This window comes from Euprymna scolopes, chromosome 14, assembly GCF_053919585.1.
Source record: "Euprymna scolopes isolate OS-2025 chromosome 14, ASM5391958v1, whole genome shotgun sequence".
NCBI classification, from domain to species: Eukaryota; Metazoa; Mollusca; class Cephalopoda; order Sepiida; family Sepiolidae; genus Euprymna; species Euprymna scolopes.
The window spans coordinates 94,526,076-94,550,494 of NC_136495.1; the positions used below are offsets into that span (position 1 = coordinate 94,526,076).

Below are 24,419 nucleotides of genomic sequence, written 5' to 3' on the forward strand. Positions count from 1 at the left end.
GGTGGAGAACTGTCGAGAGTGCCAATCAATTGACCCTGGACCGTCCAGACACGAAGCAGGAGAGCTACACGTTGCGGAGGACTGGAAGCGATTGGCCATTGATGTGACACACTATCGCCACAAATTGTATCTGTCGATGGTCGACTGTGGACCGGGAAGGTTTGCCATCTGGAGAGAGATCAGGGCAGAAGCTGCATGGGCGATCGGAGGGGTCATCGAGGAGATATTTTTGGAGAGAGGGCCGGTTGAGGAACTCTTAATGGACAATGGCCCCGCTTTCCGATCAGAAGCCTTTAAAGGGGTGTGCGATAAGTGGGGAGTAAGGCAATTTTTCAGAGCAGCGTATCGGCCGAGTGGCAACGGAATAGTGGAGAGGAATCATCGCACCATTAAAGCCGCTGCGGAAAAAAGCAACGTATCACCCATAGAGGCGGTGTTTTGGTATAACATTTCACCGAAGACCAAACAAGATGAGACAACTGTGGCTCATAGGGCCGTTTTCACATATAAGTGGTGGCATCCGTGCAACAAAACAGCAGGAATTGAGAGTGAAGAAGCCACTATCAAAGTAGGTGAAGAGGTGTGGGTGAAACCCCCCAATGCACAGTGTACCACTCGTTGGAAAAGAGGGGTCGTAACAGGATTGCAGTCGAAGAACAATGTGATGGTGAATGGCGTTCCCCGGCATATCTTAGACCTGCGTCGTGTGACATTGCCGGTATGCAGTGAGGGCAGTGAAGAAGAAGAAATCGAGGGCCACCGAGAAGCAAATGATGCTGCTCGACCTGACTTAGGCCCGCGTTGTAGTGAACCTGAAAACGTTAACCCCCGAGAAGTTGTCCCCCAGAGGCCTCGACGGGAGAGGAGGCGGCCTGCTTGGATGGAGGATTACAAAGTATCCTATTGATCTCGAAGATCAGGGGGGCGTGTGGTGTAAATGAAGAAAAAAGAAACAAAAACGACCGACCGCGTTTTTGTGTGGCTTACCTCGTGTTCATAATGAAGAAGAAAGAAACAAAAATGGTTGCCCTGTTTCTTTATATGCCTACAGGGTGACCACGAGGTATGCAAATGAGATGCTCCTGATTGGAGATAAAAGAGGAGTGATTTGGGGAAGGAAGGCATTCTGAAGTTAGATTGCGAGCAGAGAAGTTGTATTTGTAGAAGAGAAAAGTCGGATTCGGGGAGAGAAAAGTTAAAGTTGGAGAAGTTTGTTTTGGAGTGGAGAGAAGACGCGTCAAGTGGTAACCAGAAAGTGAAAGTTCGGACAGCAATGTCACGCAAGCGACAGAAAGTAGAGAAAAGTTTGATTTTTTTTTTCAAGAGAATGTACAAATTATTTTTTTGTCAACAGATGTTAAGAAAATAAACAGAAAAAATACTCCCGTCATTAATTAATTAATTATGCAATAAAATAAATAAAATGTTGATTTAGTGGTTCAACTTTTGAACAACGCTCGGTTGAATCCAGTGATTGCCGATCGAACCCTAACCATAATTGGAATCCGGGGGGGGGGGGGTCAAATTCTGCGCGAGTACCATTCTTTTTAATTTCGTCTTTTGTTCAATTTTTTGAGTGGGCTATCAGTGATTGCAAACTAACAAATTTAGCCAAAATGCAAATTCAACAATTAAATAATTTTAAAAAGTGCTCAGCTTCTAATACAAATCCTAGTAAATCAATCCCCCTTATTGGAAACACTCAACGGAAGGACGAAACCAAATTATTGCCAGCATGTTTGGGAGAGATTTTATTTTTTCCTTTTTTTTAATATTTTAGGTAGATCTGACACTCAGCTACCAGATTTTTATGGGTCACTCGGTTTTTAATATAATGTAAGTAGATCTAGATGTTTATAACTTATGATAAAACTTGCTGAGTATGTGCTGTTTTACGGTTGTTGTAAAAATGGAACGGAAACTTAAATTTCGCTCCATTTTAATCTTTTTTTTTAATTGTGTCCCCCCCCCCCAAACGAATATAATTAAAAGAATAACATTCAACAATTGTACTTTATATATACAAAACACAAAATATTTAAAAAAAAAAAAGTTATTAACGAAAGGGGAATAATTCCATTTTTAAACGAAAAAAGTCAGTTTGGTATATCTTTTTGTTATTTTTTACATAAGTCCAACTTACCGTTCACATTGGAAATGTCGATATTTATAGGTTGTCGGGTATGTTTACAACAAATAAACACACCAATCTCCCCATGTTAAAAACGGCTCTCGGAATAGACACCCCCAACCTCCCCATGTTAAGAACGGCTTTTGGAATAGACACCCCTAACCTTGTCAACATACCCAAAAACCTATAAAAGTTGACATGTCGAATGTGAACAATGAGTTGGACGTAATGTAAAAATGTACCGAATTTAAAAGGGGACGAAATTTAAATTTCCGTTCCATTTTTACAACAACCGTAAAGCAGAGCATTCTATGCAAATTTTCCTTAACTTAGTGTATTAATGTTATTTTTTAAAGCAAAAATAATATTTAGGTTTGGATATAAATTCCTAATCTCCTTTCACACTAAATCATTTAGGTGACTAAAATAGAAATCTAATATCCATTATTTAAGTACGGGCAAAAATAAACGAAGAATAGAATTATACCAAAATATCGAAGCAATCGGTCCAGTGGTTATTTAGACTATTAATAAAGAACGAACCAAGAATTACATTTATATATATATATATATATATATATATATATATATATATATATATATATATATATATATATTGCTGTTTCACCACGTTTCGGCCAACTCATCCTTTTCCCTTCTTCCAGTGATTAATCATGATGAGATAGGAATGCTGAGTACTTGTAACTTATCTCCAGTAATTACTGCCTTCCATCGTTGTTGTCTCATCATGTTTTGGCCAACTAATCTTCTGGAATGTTTGGGTAAGATTGAAACCGCTATTTTCAAACAATACTCACCTGGAATTATAGACTCAACGCCTCTGTTCACTGCACCATGGGCCAGATGATGAGTTGGCCGAAATGTGATGAAACAACAACAACTATGAAGATGAGAATAACAGTCAGCAAAAAGAATAAATGCACAAATTATGAAAATTCAAAGGATTAAATAAATACACAAATAAATAAAATAATAATAATGTGCTTTAATATACTTTAATTCATGCAGATTACGTATTTATTATTACAGAGCCAGTTCTCTATTGAATATTATGTAGCAATAATATATCATACTGATTTCAAAAATGTAAAAAAAAATGACTTGGGTGCCATCAGCTAGAATTGAAGCCAAAACATGTAGCACTTCAGTCACATTCCCTATCATTTGAACTATCAACAGATAGATGAGACTGATTTAAAATTAAACCACTTCAAGCCACGAATGAATCTGTGCATGCACAAAAGTAATAGAAATGTTTTTGTAAGTTGAAATGAACATTTTCTATTTCAGTTAGCCGATATATGGTTGTATGCGTTATTCATCCATCCAAACAAAGATTCTACTTGTTATAAACCACTTTTGGTGTATGATTACTATTTACTGTTAATTTTAATGTTACGTGACCAGTAGTTTCAGAGTTTATCAGTTAAATATTTACACAGAAGCGCACACACATACATACATTTACTGTTTTATTTATATATATATATATATATATATTTTTTTTTTAAGCCAAAAACAATGCGGAGGAAGACCGAAAACGATGAAGTAAAAAAGAAAAACAAACAGATGTAGACGAGTATTTTTCTTTTTTACTTCATCTTTTCCGGTCTTCCTCTGCATTGTTTTTGCCTTAATATATATATATATATATATATATATATATATATATATATATATATATATATTTCTTTACCAACAATGCTTCAAGCAAACTACTACCTACTCTTGTTTTATTTATATAGATAAGCCCCGCCTTCACATGTCGAACAGTGTTGTCAAGTGATGTTACTTGCTGCTTTGTAAGATAATACAAATCTCTTCGTAAATTAACAAATTGAGCACTATAAGAGTGGCGATTTGTGTTTATATTGTAGACATCATTTATGAGCACTTCTCTCATAGTGTAGAAGTAAGAGCTTCCGACTATCAACTTGATGATTGATGGTTCAATTTCTAGCTTGGAAGTTGTGCTTTTCTGACCACACTGAAGAGCTGTGGTATACCAAAACAGTGTCTGTGAATCACTAACTATATATATATATATATATATATATATATATATATATATATATATATATATATATATAAACGCAGTGCCTTCAATAACTTTCCAGACATTTTTCTACAAGCATTTAAAATTGTCATAGACTCTTGAAAATTCAATATGCTTTTGCTATACATCTTATGAGATGACTGACCAATTTTTATGATTTCAGGTTAAATGAACAGCTACAGCAGGAATTGGAATACACCCTACTAAAGCCTGATTGTCAGAAATGGTGAATTTCAAAAATGCAGTCTGGACATGAGGACACTTTAGAAGAATGATATGCAATAGAATTCTGTTTTAAACTTACAAAAAATGCCACAGACTGCTTTTGGACCATCTTATATGAATCGGGCATCAGTTTTTGAGTGACATATGAGATTCAAGGAAGGCAGGGAGTTTGTGAGGAATGATGAGTGGTGTGAGAGGGGTAAGGAAGTCAGAATATTAGAGTTGATTGGCCAAATAAAGAATTTCATGGATAAGAACCACTGTGTATCTATAGAGATAATAAGTGGACAGTTTGATGTCAGTGTGGGAACTGTACACAATTATTTATGAGGAACTGAAGATGCAGAAGATTCGCCTAAAGTTTGTCCCACAGGTCCTCAGCCAAGATCAAAAAGAAAGATGATGTCATAACCGTAAGGAGATGGTCGAGCTGATCAATTCAGATCCTGCAGTTCTTGATGCTCTGGTGACCTGCAATGAAAGCTGGATCTACTGCTATGACTTAAAGACCAAGAGACAGAATTTCCAGTGGAAGCATGCTGGCTCTCCTAGACCTAAGAAGGTCAGATAGAGCAAATTCACTTTTTTGACAGCATGGGCATGATCTACATGCACTGGGTTCCCACTAGACTTTGAGGTTTTAAGGGAGTTCAGGAAGAGATTCTGTTGGAATAGGACAGCACTCTTCAAATTGAGTTAGTAGCAGATTAATCAGGACAATGCACCAGTCCACTACTCCATCCTTGTTACAGACTATTTGACCAAGATGGGCATCAAGACAATTCCTTACTTTCTCTATAGTCCAGACCTTGCTCCCTGTGACTTTTGGTTATTCCCTAAGCTCAAGGAAAACTTTAGAGGCTGTCATTATGAGTCAATTGAGATGAAAGAGGCTGTGACTAGGGTCATTGACACATTCACACAAGAGGAATTCCATGGGGCCTTCCAGAAGTTGTTGGAACGGTACAAGTGTATTGCAGCCGAAGGAGATTACTTCAAAGGGGATTAGGGTTCATGTGCGTACTATCAATAAAAGTGCCCATCCGAAAAAAATCTGGCAACATTTGTGTGTGTGTGTGCACGCGTGTGCGCGTGTGAGAGAGAAAGATTCACCTTTGAGCGTCATAAGAACACTTAAAGAGATGAGAGATAAAACGAAATTACATCACATAAAACAGCAATTTCTAGATTTCGTAGAAGTGAACTTGTTTATGATAGCAGAAATATCAATCTCATTTTAAGATTTCGTGTTCAATGTTCATTAATATTCAATTAGTCTGTCTTGCCCCAAAGTGATTCTCTTTATTCTTGATTTCTCTTTCACTTTGAAGTGATCGTTCTCCAAGATAATTGGTCACCATAATTGAGTGATAGATGCTTACATCGATTTCTACATTTGTAAACAAAAATAGTTCTAAACTATGATTTATGTCTGCTAGCAGATGATAGAAGTGAAATTCAAGATGCATTTTTTATTATTCATGAGATTTAATGTCAGCTGTGAGTAATGCTGAAAAGTCAACTAAGTCTTGACACTCTTTTCTAAATGAAAAATAATGTAATGAAAATAGGCTTATTTACTTTTTTACTCACGTTTACCCCAAACAAGGCATATCACCACTTGAACGTAACGGACTATTATTTGGTGTCATATTTAAAGAAGATGAACACAATATTGGTTTACGTTTCATCTCATATCAGTACAGTGAAGAAAGCAGGAAGAGAATCCCAAAGTTTAACTTTTTGAAGGAGAAATTTTTAGCGTAAAAAGCTTTCTGGCATTTACGGATCTCAACACTAAAGGGGTGTGATTTTGTTACTAAGCAGCTTTGTTGGGGGTATGTACGTCGAGGGGGCACAAGTGCAATGAGTTCATCAGAGTATATTCCATTAAAACACTTGTAAATTTGGTTACAAAGTTCTTGTGTCCATAACATACGAAACTGATTTTCAATTTGATATCAGAAAGCATAAATGTGTACCGTTGTACAGATGTTTACGCAGGGAGTCAACACGTTGTATGCAGCCTACATCGCAAAGGAGATCAAGACAAACAAAAACTCAAACTCACTTTTTCATAACAATGACATTTATTTCCTCATTCTTCCGTAACTTTTCATTATGGCTGTGATTGTTTTCTCGAACGTGCTCTTGAACATTATCCAAGTCTCTAACGTAATCATCTTCTCGAATCTGCTCTCTTCTTGGTATAGTCTTCTTTTTCCTTATTATGACATCATTTTGCTGATGGCTTGGTATTTGCATATAGCCATCCGTGCTATGTTATAAATGAATTTATTCCTCTGAAATGAATATTTTGTTCATGAAATTTTTGTTCAATAAATTAAAATTTATTAGTTGAATTGTTCGAACTACTGGCTGCTATCCTCACAACGTTTCAACTAAAACGTGGTGAAAATAGCATCTAAGATGAGAACAGTAGTCTAAGTTCCTCCTTCAAGAATTCTGTCTTCTACCACAACGAAAACAAAAAACACTTTCCTTTCTTACTCCAGGTGTTTAACATTCATTTCCATGGACAGAAGTTATTTGCAAAAGCTTTTCGTCTGTGGAACACAATATCACGGAACTGTTTCTCTTCAGATTATAACAAAAACTATTTTCAAATTCAATGGCAACAAATACCTGAAAAAAAACCCATCCCATGTTTAATAAAACTCTGTTTGTTCCATTAATAATTTTTAATACTCTCATGATATTCTTCATTTGTCACCTGCCAACCATTCCATCTCATTGACTATTGTCCTCAAGTGGCTTTTGGACTTGATAAGTAGTGATTCAACAGTAAGAAGGATAAAAATAAAAATAGTACGAATGATAAATCCTCATCTGCAAAATTCTGAAATGATCCATTAAAACGTTTTATGGCATGAATAAAAAAGACTGAGACTAATTTTATGTTTTTCTGATTTATATCTTTTGTCTGAAGAAAAAAAAAATCATGATTTTGCGATTTGTTTTGATGCGTCATCATGAATGTCTTCACATCACTTTTTTTAAAATAATGTAAAGAGACTAAAAATACTGAGAATGTTATATATAAAAGCAAAACAACCTCAAATAAATAATATAAATTATGAATGCAGTCGGAACATTTTAAAATGCTTAGATTCGTAAATTCTAAATAATATGTATGTAAAAAAAAATGTAAATGTAATTTACCACAATATAAATATTAATATTAACATCCACTTGTTAAAAATTGTCCACCCATTTAATACACCACCCCAACACGTGACTATGACAAAATATACAAATCGAACATTGGAAAAGGTAAAAAAGAAAATAATCAAACAAAAAAACTCTGTGCTCTTTAATATATATATATATATATATATATATATATATATATATATATATATATATATATATATATATATATATATATATATATATATATACAGGGTGTCCATAAAGTCCGTGTGCACTTTAAAAAATTTATAACTTTATTTGTATTTGCAATAAAAATAATCTGTAAAATGGATTTAAAAGATGTAAATCTATATTTTTTAAGCTTTTGTTGAAATTTTATTTAACTTTCCACATGCCCTCCATCATTAGAAATATAAAGGGTAATACGATTTTGCAGTTCACGAAAACATTTGCCAAATGATTTATAGTAATGCCTGAAATCACATTAATTATTCTAGCTTTCAAATCTTCCAATGAACTAGATTTGGTTGCATTGTTTTCACATGTCCCCATAAAAAAAAATCTAATGGAGTCAAATCTGGCGAACGTGGAGGCCAATGAAATGGTCCACCCCTTCTGATCCATCTGTTAGGAAATTCCTGATTTAGAAACTGTCTAACACGCCGAGCAAAGTGACAAGGAGCTCCATCTTGTTGAAACACTGTATCATCTTTCAAGTTTAATTGTTCAAGTTGCGGAATAAAGTAATTCTGCAACATATCTAAGTAGCTGTCACTGTTAATAACACAGACCTCAAAAAAATATGGGCCTATGATTCGATTTATTTCCAAATCACACCACACATTAACTTTAAGGGAGTCCCTTTCATGTTCAACAGTTTCATTTGGGGTTTCAGTTCCCCAAATTCGGCAATTATGCCTGTTGACCTTGCCACTAATGTGAAATGTTGCTTCATCAGAAAACAGTAAATTACTCACAAATGCATCATCATTGCAAAGGTTTTCATTGAAATGGTGACAGAAAGTTAGCCGTGCATAATAATCCTCTTCTAACAACTGTTGATGTAACTGAATTTTTAAGCTTTCATATGAAGTTTTGCCTGAAGAATCTTATGCACAGTAGACTTTGGCAGCCCGAGCTCCAATGATGCCCGTCTTACAGACTTTCTTGGACTTGCAGTAAAGGATTCTTCTATGGAAGCAACACTTTCGTCACTGACACATGGCTTTCCAGACCGTGGTTTATCATGGACAAAGCCTGTCTCTTTAAATTTTTTCATCCATCTAACAATGGTGTTCCTATGAGGCGCTTTTTTATTGTATTCAATTCTAAATTTTCTTTGTACAGCAATAGTAGATTTCAATTCAGCCAACCAAATGACACAGTTTACTTTTTCCTCAATTGAAGCCATGGGATCAAATTGATTCTGAAAAACAAAAGAGAATATTTTTTACTTATTTTTTACTTATCTAAAAATTGTTACGAATTTTGTGGTGAAAAATTATTCAATAACTATACTTAAAACTAGATACATGAAACTTTATAACATTATTTACAGATTATCGCAAATATAAATAAAGTTATAAATTTTTTAAAGTGAACACGAACTTTATGGACACCCTGTATATATATTTTTATAAAAGTGAAAATGTGTGTGTGTGTGTGCGCGCGCGCGCGCGCGCGTGTGTGTGTGTGTGTGTGTGTGTGTGTGTGTGTGTGTACATTTCCCTACGTAATAACTCAGTCAATTTTTAATCTAGAGACTCGAGATTTGACATAAAGGAGAAATGAGATTTGGCAAAATTGTTTTAATCGGTTTTGGGCCAGAAATTTGGCTGTCAAGGGGTCAAAGTTCAACGATTTCTGGTCTAAACATTTAAAATTTTACAAAGATTTCAAATGTTTAGACCAAAATTTGTCTGAGTAATTTCGTAGAGACTACAGAAGTCAATTTTGTTTTAACTTTGACCCCAATTTTGACCCCTTAACATTTATTATTTTGGTCTCAAAGCAAAATACAAAGTTTTAACCATGTTCAAATTACCTACATCTAAAATTTCAAGTCTTTAGACCCAAAATTGGCGGAGGAATTTGGTAGAATCTGCAAAGGTCAACTCTTTCAACTTTAACTTTTTGGCAGCCAAATTTTCGCCCCAAAACTGATTAAAATGCTTGCCGCATGTCTGAATACCCGTTAAGTATAAATTTCATAAAGAGTATTCAGAGATAGGGCAAGCTTTTTAATCGGTTTGGGTCGAAAATTTGAGCTCCCAAGGCGTCAAGATTCAAAAGATTTGACCTTTGCGGTGTCTAGCAAACTACTCAGCCAATTTTGGGTCTAAACATTTGAAATTTATACATACACTTATGTTACCGTGCTGAAATAATAATGCTATTATTTAAAAAGCCATTCTTAACATGGGGAGGAGAATGTGTTTTGTAACTATTCTGTACTTCCACCTAACAATTTAATAAAAAAAACTAAAAAAAAACGATATCGTGAAATTTGAATTTAATTTGAAAATACTATTTAAAAATAGCACGGTAACATAAATGCATTATCATATAAACACTAGAGCAGCCTCCATAAATTAACTCATTTCTGTGCTGGCAGACATATACAGGGTTAACTATCGGTTAAATATTTAACTGTCTGAAAGAAATTAAGATAGAAAAACGTAAGTTGACTAGCAAAATTAATTTCTACCCAAAGTTATAGCTACAGGAAGGAGCAACTTTTTAAGCATGTCATTTATCATCGTTGACTAGAGAAAATCAAATCATTTTGACGTTCATCATATCTTGTCGCTCCATCTCTTCAACCAGCGGCGTGCAGTTTCATTACCAACACTGAGGTCTTCGTCCGTGCAGTTGGACCCCAGTTGGCAAGATGTTAAAATGTGCTCGATGGTCTGAACTTGGGCACCACAGGGGCATTCAGCAGTTGTAGAGTAACCCCACATGAGGAGGTTGTCGCCAGTTTTTGCAACTTTTGCCCTTGCCCTATTCAGAGTGACCCACTCCGAATGGGACAGGTGTGTGCCAGGTGGTAAGGTTTCACTGGGCTCTGGCAGTGCTATATTTGTAGACTGAGGGTCTACCTCTCTCCACATCTGCAGCCGGTAAGAGGATGTAGGAGTGTCCGGTAGTTCCTCCACTGTGGCAAAGCTTCGCCGGGACACAAGTCGTCTAGCCACCTCCGAGTAGCCATAAAGAGGGTGTCTGGGATCTTCGAGTTGTTTAGTATGCTCAACTCTCGCAATTATATCGCGGCGCACTTTAGGTAGTGGTATGCCATTTAATCGGTATAGGGCTGGTAGAGGTGTGCTTTTTAAGTTTCCGGTTATGATCCGGCAAGCTTTGTGGAGATTTTGACGTTGGAGAATCATAGGCAACAAACATACATATGCATCAACAGAAAACACACACAGAGGCGTGCCATGATATGCACATACATTTCTTACCACCCCTCTATGCATACGCATAGACCGGACGTAAGCTCATAAGTTCTGACACGCTACTAAGTCTAGATTTATATAAGCGACTTTACTGACTAAACATGTTTGAACCCCTTGCTGCACATACATATATCATTATATATAAAATATCCACAGATATTTCATATACAGTGAAAAAGAAAATATTAAGGTCCTAACCACTAGACAAAGAAAAAATGAAGACAAAGATAAAAACTAGACGATCAAGACACGACAAGGAGTTATGAATAAGTCTTCGTCAGTTTAAAGACTTAATTCGAAAGTAGTTGGAGAGTTAAATACTCTCAAAAGCTTTTGAAAAGTTTTGAAGAAGATTAAAAGTCGTTGGTCCAGTCGTTGAAGGGTCCAGATGCAAAGTTATTGAATTTTATTTGATAAGTTTATTGAATTTTATTTTATTTTAAAAAATGTAGCCCTGAGCCGTCGGGAGTGGGGTTACCTTTAAGTTGTGGCCTGACTCTGCTCCCGGCAACGCAGTGAAAAAGAATTTGCAATAACATGAACATACTTTACTGACAATTATACTTCTACTTTTGATTCCAAAGGTTGTCACAATCGAGGGTGGTAGTGGGGATAAGTTTCCTCTCCCTAAAAAAATGTCCTCATGGTGCGTCTCAAATAGCCTCTGACAACCAAGTCCAGCTCCTGACCTTCTCATGTGGTTTAGCTACTAAGCTGGGTAAAACTGTTCATACCAACTGGAGGAAAGATGAAAGGTGGTCTCATAGCGCCTTAAACGCCTTAAAACCAGTCACTTCGGGCAAGTAAGGGGGGGGCTTGTCAACTTTGGATGGTAGCTCACTTACGAGAAGGTAACACTGATTCAAAACCTTTGCTGCCTTCAGGGGACAGGATAATGGAAGCAGAGAATCTGGAGACGGAGTCCTTAAGGCGCCCTGGCTTTATATTGTCATCTCCAGAAACTCCTGCGGCACAGTTAGAGTCAAGCTGCATCGATTCTGTCTTTACCTTGGATCCTCTAACTACGTGGAGAAGAAGGGAATGCTGCATGGGCAATAGCTATCCTCCCATACCACTTTGCCTACGTAGCTCTACTGCTACACCGCCGTTTCCTGAGACAGATGGTTGCCAACAACAATACTTCAGAATTATTATTTTTAAATCTTTTACTAATTAAATTAGATATTATGTTATTAATAGATAATTTTAAGTAGATCAAAATAAATTATTACATAAAGAGACATACAATTAAAACTAAACAAAAAACAGTAAATTGCTGTAAACGTTAATGATGTTTTCACTCCCACAAAATTATTTTCTGTGCTGATTTTGATGAATTAATAAGTTTTACAACTTCAATATTGTTTTATCTCATTGTTTTGCCTATTTATTTCTGACGTTAACTTGCATAATTATGGAATTGTATTATGTATATGTAGATATGCTCTTTTATATAATTGATATACCTTATTTTTACATTTTCTTATGTTTAAAATGTGTGATTTTAGAATTATGTTTAATACGAGTTTGTACAACTATTCTTTTGTTATTATGATAATTAAAAAATGAATAAAAATGGTAAATAGCTGGTGAATTTTTCAATTAACTGGTTTGAATATAAATTCATCTATTAAACTTGTTGACAACAGTACACAGATAATTTTAGTTAAACACAGATAATTTTAGTTAACTTAAAATAAGATATATTCCGTTTATTCCATCTTAATAGAAATTGCTGTTCATTGTATGCAAAATTGGATATAATTATTCGAAAGTATAATTGTATCAAATTAAATTAAATATAATAGACTAATTAATAAGTAACTTTAAATATGATTAAATATTACTTTAGAAAAGTAATGCCTCCTGTTTTTTTTTTATTTCGCATGAATGGATAAGACGGGGTTGCAAAATGGCATTTTTATGATGATTGAACTTACGCATTCATGACCTGAAAGTTTCATCTTTCTGTTGCAGATATTGAAGGTGTGAGACGCTAAGTGTGAGCCCCCGACATGGGCATGCATCAGAAGTAGAGATGTGTCATTGAATTCCTGGCAAAAGTGCATTGAGAATAGTGGTGGCTATGTAGAAAAATAAATTCTGGGGCACAAAAGGTTGCTCGTTTTAATGGTACCAATAACGCTTTCGTAGTTCTCCAACTTTTTGACTTAAAAAAAGCAGGAGGCTTTACTTTTGGAACGGCCCTAGTATGTCAAACACTGTAAATGGCTTTGTTGTTGTAAAATATAGTAAATTGAACTAGTTTATTGGGTTTTTGGGGGTTTTTTTCAACAAGGGAATCACCACCTATCAAGGCCCAAAGGCTACTCAAGGATAAGGATTAGAAGTAGGTTTATAAGAACCAGAACCATTTTGTTGTAAAACTTCAACTTCTACAGCACTACTATCAATCACCAAACAATTACATATCAAGAAGATTATGTGACAATCCGTCAGTTTTTGTTAGAGCTGCTTCAATATTATTAAATGCAGTCAGAGCATCACCTGACGATATATATTTTTTTCATAATGTTAGATCACCCAAGTTAAGTGACATTGAGCCTCAAGTAAATCAAAGTGGAGCAAATAATTGTAATGGTTGTGATCAAACGAATCATAAGTAGTTCATTTAAATTCCATTGTTAATATTGGAATACAAATTCCAAATTTAATGGTTTAAAAATACATATATATATATATATATATATATATATACATATACATATATATATACATATATATATGCATATGTATATATATACATATATATACATATATATATACATATGTATATATATATACATATACATATATATACATATATATATACATATATATACATATTTATATATATACATATATATACATATATATATATACATATTTATATATGTACATACGCATATACATATATACATATATATATATATATATATTACATGGAAGTCACAACTTATCAAGGTCTGGAAGCCACTCGGGGATAAGGATTATTGCGTGTAATGAGATAGTATCGTAGTAATCGTTAGTATTAGAGATTTGATAAAGTGTCTTACTTAAGGAGCGATTCATCAGGAATTTGTTTATGTTGGACTTGAAGACATCCAAGTTGTAGTCAGGTGAGAAACAGGCAAACGGAAGAGAGTTGCACAAGCGTGCACTTCTAAGAAAGAAGCTTTGTTCAAGGAATCTATGTTTTGATTTAGGCACAGATAAAGCGTGGGGAAAATTACTGACAATGGTTTCAGCTAGACGGGTGTTTATCGTGAAAGTTTGGCGAGGGAGGGAGCATACACATATATATACATATATATGTATATATACCCATATATACAGACATATATATACACATATTCATATATATATATATATATATATATATATATATATATATATATATATATATATATTTTATCTCCCACCAGACTATCCATTAATGTGAAATCACCTTTTTCTTTACCATATTCCCTCTGCTTAACTTATTTTGTTTTCAAGTAAGATCTTTGACTTATTTGCTGTTTCATCAAATACTTCTGCATGCAAAATCCGATCCTGCATTTTGCTAATTCCTACCCTCTGATGAGAAGGAGAGCATTTCTTTGAAACTCCGCGGATTAAGGACTATCCATTTATCTAGTGTTTCCTTTTCAGATTAAATATTTTTTTAACTCATTTCAAAGTGTTTTTTAACATATTTCATTAACTGTTTGCTCATATATATATATATATATATATATATATATATATATATATATATATATATATATATATATATATATACATACACATATATATGTATATATATAAGAAAAAAGAAATTAAAACTGTAAGTTGAAATTTACAATCAAATTAAATTTATTGTTCGACTGAATACTTTAAAAAAACAATTTACAAAGTCCTTATTCCACGGAGTTTCAAAGAATGCTATTCTTGTTATTCTTCTCACAGAGAACAGAAAGAACTCAGCAAATTATATATATATTATATATATTATATATCATAAATTATATATATATATATATATATATATATATATATATATATATATATATATATATGGTGATTGTCAATTCTTGACAGAAGACCATCTTTCCCTTGCTTTATTGTTGACTAGCGAAAGTACCCGTCGTTGACTGGGTTCAAAAACAGCTTACAGAAAATGGACTCTGATTTATGAAAGTATGATAGGTTATGAAAAGGAAGGATTGTAAATTTGGGTTGAATTTGGGGGTATCAAAACAAAAGCAAAATATGATGAAAGTAAAAATAAAATAAATAAACCCCATAATTTATTATACCATACCTGTTTACACTGAAACACTTATCACAATATTCTGTGGATCTATATTAAAAACCTTTGTTAAACTTTGTGACATATTTCCATTCTATGGAGGCCAGGCGCGAACGAATACCACATAATTTTATTATACCATATTTCTTCAAACTGAAGCATAATTATAAAGTATACTTACGCAGATAGATCTGAAAAGTCTTTATTAAAGTTTGTGCCTATTTCCATTTTGTGGAGGCCAGGCGCGAACGCAGACCCCACAATTTTATTATACCTATTATTATATTTAAGTTAAAACATACTTATCAAAGTATTCTTATATACATCTATATCAAAAATACTTTTAAACGTTTGTTTTTAATTTTTAAAAATTTTATTTCCATACTTTGTGGACCAGGCGCGAACGCAGACCCCACAATTTTAATGCACCACCGGTATGCCAGATCAAACATACCCATTCCTGTGTCTCGATACATCTACTATCATTATATGTTATCAGTTTTTTAAAATAGTCAACATATAGGAGCCTATTCGTGACCATACACACACACACACACACACACACACACACACACACACACACACACAAACACACACAAACACACACACATACAGACATTCAGCTTTATATTAAAAATATATATATATACATACATATATATATACTAGCGGAGGTACCCGGCGTTGCCCGAGTGTTTGTTTCCAGGACGGGGGGGGGGAGTTTTAAAAAATGTTATGGTAGGTAAGTAGGAAGGATCAAACCCGGAGTCATGAGTAAAAGTAGGAAAATAAAGTGTGAAAAAAAAACAAAAAAAACATCTGCAACGTTAACAGTTCGGCCACCAAGAAAAGTCCATTCCAGTTGTTTAGGAAAAAAAACAAAAAAAAAAAAAACAACTACGGTAGGTCGGCGCGAACGTGAAAATATAATGTGAATTGTCCAGCACGCTAACCACTACGCCACAGAGCACTGCAGCTTAGTTTAGTGATTTTAAATAACTTCACATGTAAGAACTACAAAGCCAAACCGGTGTTCTCTTCTCAACTGTTCCTTGTGAACGATCCCCAAACGGTGTTAAGTGGTGGCAGGGGGAGGAGGAATTTATTAGAGAGAAAATATTTTACCACTTCCATTGATCTTAACCGATTTTGGCCGTGACTTCTCAACAGAAAAAGTATAGAAATCTAAGATTATCGAGGAATTTGAGAAATAATAAGCCTATAACACACCTCAGATATTGTTCTGCCGTTTGTGCATATTATATTTGCATGAAATATCTTGATTTTTAATCCTATTAATGTCAAAATCAGCGGGAAAAAATGAGTTCATTTTATTTATATAGATAGAAGATTACTCATTCATTTTCATGTATTTTTGAAATATCTTTTTTCTTTTTTTTTTTTTTAATTATATACACATATATACACTTATACACACATACATGTGGAGATGTGATCAAGATGCATCAATTCCTATTTTCTGTGGGAACGAAGGTGGCTCTTCAGACCAACCCCGCTCTTACAGGGTCTGTTGCAAAGGTCACACTTAAGCTGAGATTGATGGATGCTAACTGGTGCTGCTCTACTGTGGACGCTCATATGACGCTTCAGGCCTCCAATCCACAGAGCAAACAGAACATCTGTGCCCTGCAATGTTTTCCCCATCAAAGAAAGATGAACGCTTGTGGCTCGCTAGGCCAGCTCCGGATAAAGTCATTTTACCGCATAAATCACAGGTGTGGTTCTGCATGCAATCCTCCGACAGACCTGATATATCTGACAGATTCTTCTTCCGGATATCACGCTTCATTTTTGCATGCTCATATTTTTTCTTCTCAAAACTATCATTGGAAGCACTTTCCCAACCGAACACATCAAAACCAAGAGCTTTAAGATTATCTTTGATGTTATCCTTAAAACTTTTCCTCGGTTTATGTTGTGGACGCTTTCCTTGTGTAATTTCACTATAGAACAGGCACTTTGGCAATCTATCGTCGTCCATCCTTGTCAGGTGTTCAGCCCACCTCATCTGGTTGCATATAATCAACTTCTCGATACAAAGTATGTCAGCCCACATGAGAACATCCATATCAGATATAAAAGTGCTCCACCTGATGCCCAGAATGTGTCTCAGGAATTTCTGGTGCACTCTCTCCATGACTTTTATGTGTCTACCATAAGTTATCCAGGTCTCAGAAGCGTAAAGCAAGGATGGTAAAATACAAGATTGATAGACACTGATCTTTGTATGAATAGTTATACCCCTGTCAGACTATACTCGTTTCTCTAAGCCACCAAAAGCCTTAGTGGCATGCTGTATCCTATAGTTGACCTCAGCATCCAGGGTTCCATCTCTGGCGAGAATACTACCCAAATACACAAATGTGTCAACTATGGCAAGACTCTGGTTGTTGACAAAAATATTTGGTTCCACATACAAACTACCGGGTGGAGGTGTGAACATGACCTTAGTCTTCTTAAGACTAATAGTAAGCCCAAAAGACGCACAGGCCCCCGAAAACAGATCCATGATACCCTGCATATCCCTCTCACCATGGGCCATGAGATCAGTGTCATTCGCATAAAGCAATTCACGAACCAGGTGCTGAAAGGTCTTTGTAGAAGCATGAAAACGACGAAGATCAAAGACCCTACCTGTGGTTCTGAAACGCAAATAAATACCTAGAGAACATTCCCTAAAGGCATACGATAACATAGTTGCAAAATAAATTGAAAAAAGTGTAGGTGCTAGGATATCACCCTGCTTCACACCATTGTCAACCGAAATGGGTTCCAATAGGCATCCGTTGAAGTTCAGGCGAGCCTTCATATTAGTGTGGAGCTCCCTGAGTAATCATAGAAATTGAGGTGGGCATCCCAACTTCCCCAGAATTATCCATAGGGCACTTCTGTTCACTGTATCAAAAGCCTTAGTCAAATCAACAAAAACCTGATAAAACGGAACATGGTGTTCAGTACATTTCTCCTGCAACTGCCGAGCAGAGAAGATCATGTCCGTGGTTCCTCTGCCTGGACGAAAGCCACTTTGGCTTTCTGGAATGACAGATGGACAAATATACTTTAACAATCTATTGAGTAGAACTCTGGAAAATACTTTGCCAACTGCTTCCAACAAACTTATCCCACGATAACTTCCACAGTCACTTGGGCCCCTTTCCCTTGTACAGTGATATAAGAATTGCATCAACCCAATCCTGATGGACGGGAACACCCTTCCAGACATCAGTGATAAGATGAAGAATTTCATGAGCAAGTTTATCACCCCCATGTAAGAGGACTTCGACAGGAATACCATCAAGCCCTGGAGCCCTCCCAACGTTCACTTCTTTGATTGCATCTCTAATTTCATTCTCAGATGGGAACACAGACATTTCATGGATAAGTTTCTGTTGTGATAAAAATTCATTGATGACGTCCTCATCGACATTAGAAGGGTTGTCAAAGAGATCAGAATAATGCTTGGTCCAACGAAGGAGAATCTTGTTAGGATCCTTTATAAGGGCAATTCCATCACTTGAGAGTAGGGGAGATGTAGATAGTGTTTGAGGAAAAGCTTTTTTAAGCAAATAGTACATGCATTTGAAGTCTTTACAATCAAAAGCCATCTGCATTTGGTTGGCGAATTTAGCCCACCACTGATTCTTCATTTGGTGGAGTCGCTTTTGGAGAATACCCTTGTTTGCTTTAAATGACTGTTGGAGGGACTCTCGACCTCCATGAGAGGTAGACAACATCTTATGGTGCAACTCATTTTTAGCACTTAAGAGTTGAGTAATTTCAGAATCATTATCATCAAACCAATCTTGATGTTTAGATTTGCAGAAGCCAAGAACATCTTTGTGGCTGAAGAAAGTTTTACAGATAGCAAGGTCAAACTGAGTGCATAGATGGAGAAGATGCACACCATTACTGTTGACCCCACCTACACCAAACCGGCTGAGTGAGTCCCAGGTGTGATGATCCTTGCCAACCCTTGCATTTAGATCACTCATGAGTAAGATCTTCTCAGATAAAGGAATAGAGGAAATGGTACAACTGAGATCTCAGTAAAATGCCGTGATGGTGTCTTCATTACATGGTAGGGGCATACACAGATAAAATCGTCATATACCTACTGTGTGCAAGAGGGAAGCGCATCATAATAATTCTGTCACTTACAATGATTGCCTGTTCAATCCTCTTCACCAAATCAGAACGTACTGCAAAGCCAATTCTACCTTCTCGTCTCAGCCCCGATAGTTTTCCTTTCCAAAAAAAGGTGTATCCCGAGCCCACTTCCACCAATTGATCCTCACCACTCAATCGTATATCAGAAAATGCCGCAATGTCTATGCTGTACCTAGCGAGCTCTCTTGCAACAATAGCTGTCCTACGCTCAGGTCTTTCACTATCCAGGACATCTAGCAAAGTTCTCACATTTCACATAGCAACAGTTAGGTTATTCCTCTCCTGATAAAATTTTGATTTTCCTTGTTTATTATTTTTCTTCAACTTTATCTTGTTTCTCCTGCAAATATAGAGCAGCCGCCGACCACAGGAAGCCGACCAGCTAATAAAGGGGTAGACAATTTATAGGTCACCTTTTCTAGACCCTTCTCAAATTTATGGGTGTGTAGTGTATCCCTAGAAAAGGCTGCTCAGCCACCAGATCATCCACCGAAGTTGCTTCCACCCTGTAAGCGATTTAGCCGACGATGTTAGATAAATCACTGGCCGCCTATGTGCAGATTTGCAGCTATGCACTTCCAGCCCGCTAAGCCTGTGCATGTCGCCACTCACCTATCGCCATAGGACTTTTAGTTTTTTTTTTTCTTCTTCTTCTTCGAAAGATACCTGCACATAACGATCGTGTCACAACATGATTGTGCTACACATACCCTCTCGCCCCCTAACACTGGTTTCACAGTAACAAACTGAAATAGTGAGATGATTGAGCAGTGGCATAGTGTGCATGTTTTATTATCACAGAGTTTTACCTCTCCGGCAGCTGGACATATACACACACATACACATAAGCAAGCAAACATGCATATGTATTTATATATCCCTAGTTCTCACAATACAGTAAGCCTCCAGAACTTGAGAGGGAGGCTAATAGGTACTACACCTTGCCCTAGGGTGACTTGAAACTATGCAAGGCAGAGGCGTTCATCTCCCTGAGATAGTAGGTATACCCGCCTGTGGATGTATATATATATATATATATATATATATGCATATATATACACCCCCCCACACACACACTCACACATATATATATATATATATATATATATATATATATATATATATATATATATATATATATACAGGGTGAGTCACGGAAAACGGATGTTTTTAAGAAAAACAAAACTGTGAATATTTCAAGACTACCTTCCTCACTCCCTACCCCATACTCAAGGATAGAAGGAGTGTTCTAAAAAATATCCGTTTCCCGTGACTCACCCTGTATATACATATATATATATATATACATACATATATATACATATGCATATACACATATATATATATATATATATATATATATATATATATATATACATACATATTTATGCATGTACATATATATATATATATATATATATATATACATAGACAAGTACAAATACAAGACAACCTGAATGCATCCTGGTTCCAAACAATGGCACTTGAAAATGTTAGATGAGGGATATCTGCAGTGTTCATGTCATGCGTGGTGCAGAGTGCTGGACTGACCATTGGTTGGTCCGTGCAAAGGTTAAGTGTGTTGTGAAGCCCAAGATGAGGGGACGTGGTGTGGTTATCCAAAAGTGACTTAATGTTGCCCGTCTAAGGGACAATATTGTGAGGGAGAAACTAGTTAAGGAGATGGAAGAGATTGACTGTGAAAACACTTGGCCTGCTTTTAAGGAGTCTCTCTATGAGGTATGTGAGAGAGTATTAGGTTATTATGAGCGTAAGCATCAGGATTGGTTCAATGAGAATGATACTGAAATTCAGGCTCTGCTTGATTCAAAGGCCAGGGCATTACATGCTTATCTCGGGGATGGTTTGACAGATGGTGAGCAAGATTGATTGAGGGACAATTTTAAGGCAATCAAGCGTGAGGTGCAGAGCAGGTTGCGAAACATGCAGGATGAATGGTGGAGGCAGAAGGCTGAGGAAATACAGCTTGTCTTGGATTCCAACAATACTAAGGTCTTATACTGCCTACTGCATGCAGTTTATGAACCATCCAGATCACGTATCACTCCTTTGCGCTCGAGGGATGGTGGGGATTTTTTTTCAAGACCCTACCGACATTTTTCATAGATGGAGGGAGCATTTCGATGACCTCCTGAACAGGCCTTCCTACGTTGATCAGAAGTTTGTTAGGTTGATTTCTAGCAATCCGATCAAGGATATCTTGGCAGAAGTTCCTTCTTTCCAGTTGGTTGAAGCAGCAGTCCATAAGCTGAACAATGGAAAGTCTCCTGACCTGAATCGTTTGCATGCAGAGATCTTTAAATGTTCTGGACCAAAGATGATGCAACACTTGACGGACTTGTTGCAGACTGTTTGGTGGGATGAGTGTGTTTCGCAGGATTGGCGGGATACATTGATGGTTATACTATACATGGGGAAGGGTACCAGAGATGAATGTGGAAACTATCAGGGTATCTCTTTGCTGTCAGTAATCGGTAAGGTGCTCTGTAGGATCATGCTAGACAGAATGCTGGAGCACATTGCTGACGATATTTTGCCTGAGTCGCAGTGTGGTTTCAGAAGATGTTGAGGGACAGTGGATATGATTTTTACAGCCAGGCAACTGCAGGAGAAATGTATAGAACAGCAAAAGGGTCTGTATCAGGTGTTCATCGATTTAACCAAGGCCTTTGATACAGTCAATAGGAATGCTTTGTGGCAGATTCTGAAAAAGCTTGGCTGTCCTGACAAGGTTGTAACCATCTTAAAGCTCTTCCACGATGATATGAAGGCTGTGATCAACGTTGGGGGAAAGCTGGCTGATCCTGTCTCAGTAGAAAATGGTGTTAAGCAGGGAGACATTCCAGCACCCACATTCTTTGCATTATATTTCACCATAGTCTTTCGTATGACATTTAAGGGTTGCTCTGATGGTGCTCTGGGGGATTGTTCAACATTAGGCGCTTCAATGCAAGTACAAAAGTACTCACCAACACGATCCGTGACTTGCTCTATGCGGATGACTGTGATCTGGTGGCTCATACGGTGGCTGATATGCAGCATCTTGTGGACGCCTTTGTGTTTGCCTGCAGCGTATTGGGCCTGACGATCAATCTGAAAATAAATCTGTCTTAATGTATCAGCCTGCTCCAGCCATCAGTTTATATCGGTAATAGTGAAAAGTATAGCAGTTGTCAATAAGATAGATATGTCCAGTGCCCTAGATCATGGGGTATTGTTACAGATCAGCAAGGCAAGTGTTGCCTTTGGAAAGTTGGACAGGCGTTTGTGGAGCTGTCATGGGATCTCGCTGACAACAAGGATTAAGGTTTCTGCCGCATGCGTTCTCTCTGCTCTTCTCTATGCTTGTGAAACTTGGGCAACATACAGGAAGCATTTGAGATGTCTCAAGCGGTTTCACCAGATGTGCTTACAGCGAATCTTAGGTGTGGGTTGGCAAATGTATGTCAGTGATGTGGAAGTTCTTGAACGGACCCAATATCTAAGCATTGAAGCTTACATTATCAAACAAAGACTGAGATGGAGTGGACATGTGGTGAGGATGTCAGACAGTCGACTTCCCAAACAACTCCTTTATAGCAAGCTCGCTGATGGAAGACGTCTGGCTCAAAAGCCTAAAATGAGATTCAAAGATTGTTTGAGGTTCACCTTAAAAAAATGTGAGATAGATGAAAGAACCTGGGAGAGTCTTGCTTTGGATCGTGGAGAGTGGAGAAGGACCTTGCGGGGCGGTGTAGGTAAGTTTGAGGCAGATCGAACCCAGATGAAACGTGATATCCGGAAAGGGGGGAGGGGTGAAAGGAGCAGTGGATGGGCGGGGGCACCAAATTGGTCTGGACTGTGAGGTGTGCGGAAGATTATGTCTGAGCAGAGTTGGGGTGATAAGCCACCAGACTACTCATCAGCGCAGTGGGCCACAAAGCAGTTTTGTATTGCCAGATCTAACCTGTGTCAACTGCGGGCGGACGTACAAAACAGCAGGTGATTTGAAGCGGCATTTGATTATACATAGAAGTGACCATCAAGAACGTGCTACTAGTGGTGCACATGTCTACACAATGTGTGCCAAAGAATGCAAGAGTTTGGCAGGGCTTAAAAGCCACCTTTGTGCTGCCCATCACTGATTTATTTTCGTGTTTCTGTATATCTTTTTTTTGTGTGTGTGCAAGTAATGGCAATATTCAAAAACAAATTTGCTGCCATCATCATATATATATACATATGTATATGTATAGATACATATACATACATACACACATATATATATACATACATATATGTATGTGTATATGTCTCACTAAAAATTGAATGTGAAATTACTTACTTGCCATTGAGTTAGAATATAGAATGGAGATGTGTGTGTACGTTTTTTATGTGTGTGTGTGACCATTTAATTTTAGTTGGTGTTTGTCACTTTTGTTACATTATCATTTGATCTGATCGATGCAGTCATCATGGTACATACCCTGACATGGATGTCATCAACAAAGTAATGATCACTAACGTCATTGTCCCCAGCAACATTATATTTGCCATTGTTTAAGACTATTTAGTCATAATATATTTTGTGAACACATAGGTGGTTTTAGTCATTTCTTTAGCCAATGACCATTACACTATTCCAGATGGGGTTAATATGAGAGTTTCATTAGACATAAGAAATCCAGTGGTAAGTGCCTATTTCCACTCGAGGTTATAACACTGAAGTTGCTTTCTGCTAGAACAATAACTTTTCACTAGCTGGTTAAACTACTACTGCTACTGTACAATTTAACGTCTTCTGTTCGCAACGGCTTGAGTTGAACGCCTTTTTTTCATGACACCATTGGTGTTATTGGCCACTCTCCAAGCACT

General features: G+C 36.6%; 1 protein-coding gene across 4 annotated transcripts in view; it reads right to left on the reverse strand.

The window, feature by feature from the left end:
* Positions 1-24,419, reverse strand: part of LOC145293168 (doublecortin domain-containing protein 1-like) — a 562,737-nt gene that overhangs the window by 459,284 nt on the left and 79,034 nt on the right. Inside the window, exon 1 of one of the 4 annotated variants that reach the window (XM_080139629.1) lies at positions 6,505-6,523. The exons of the other annotated variants lie outside the window; for them this stretch is intronic. The gene's annotated coding sequence lies outside the window, so the exon portion shown is untranslated. Of the gene's footprint in view, positions 1-6,504; positions 6,524-24,419 lie in introns of those variants that run through there. 4 annotated transcript variants of the gene reach the window in all.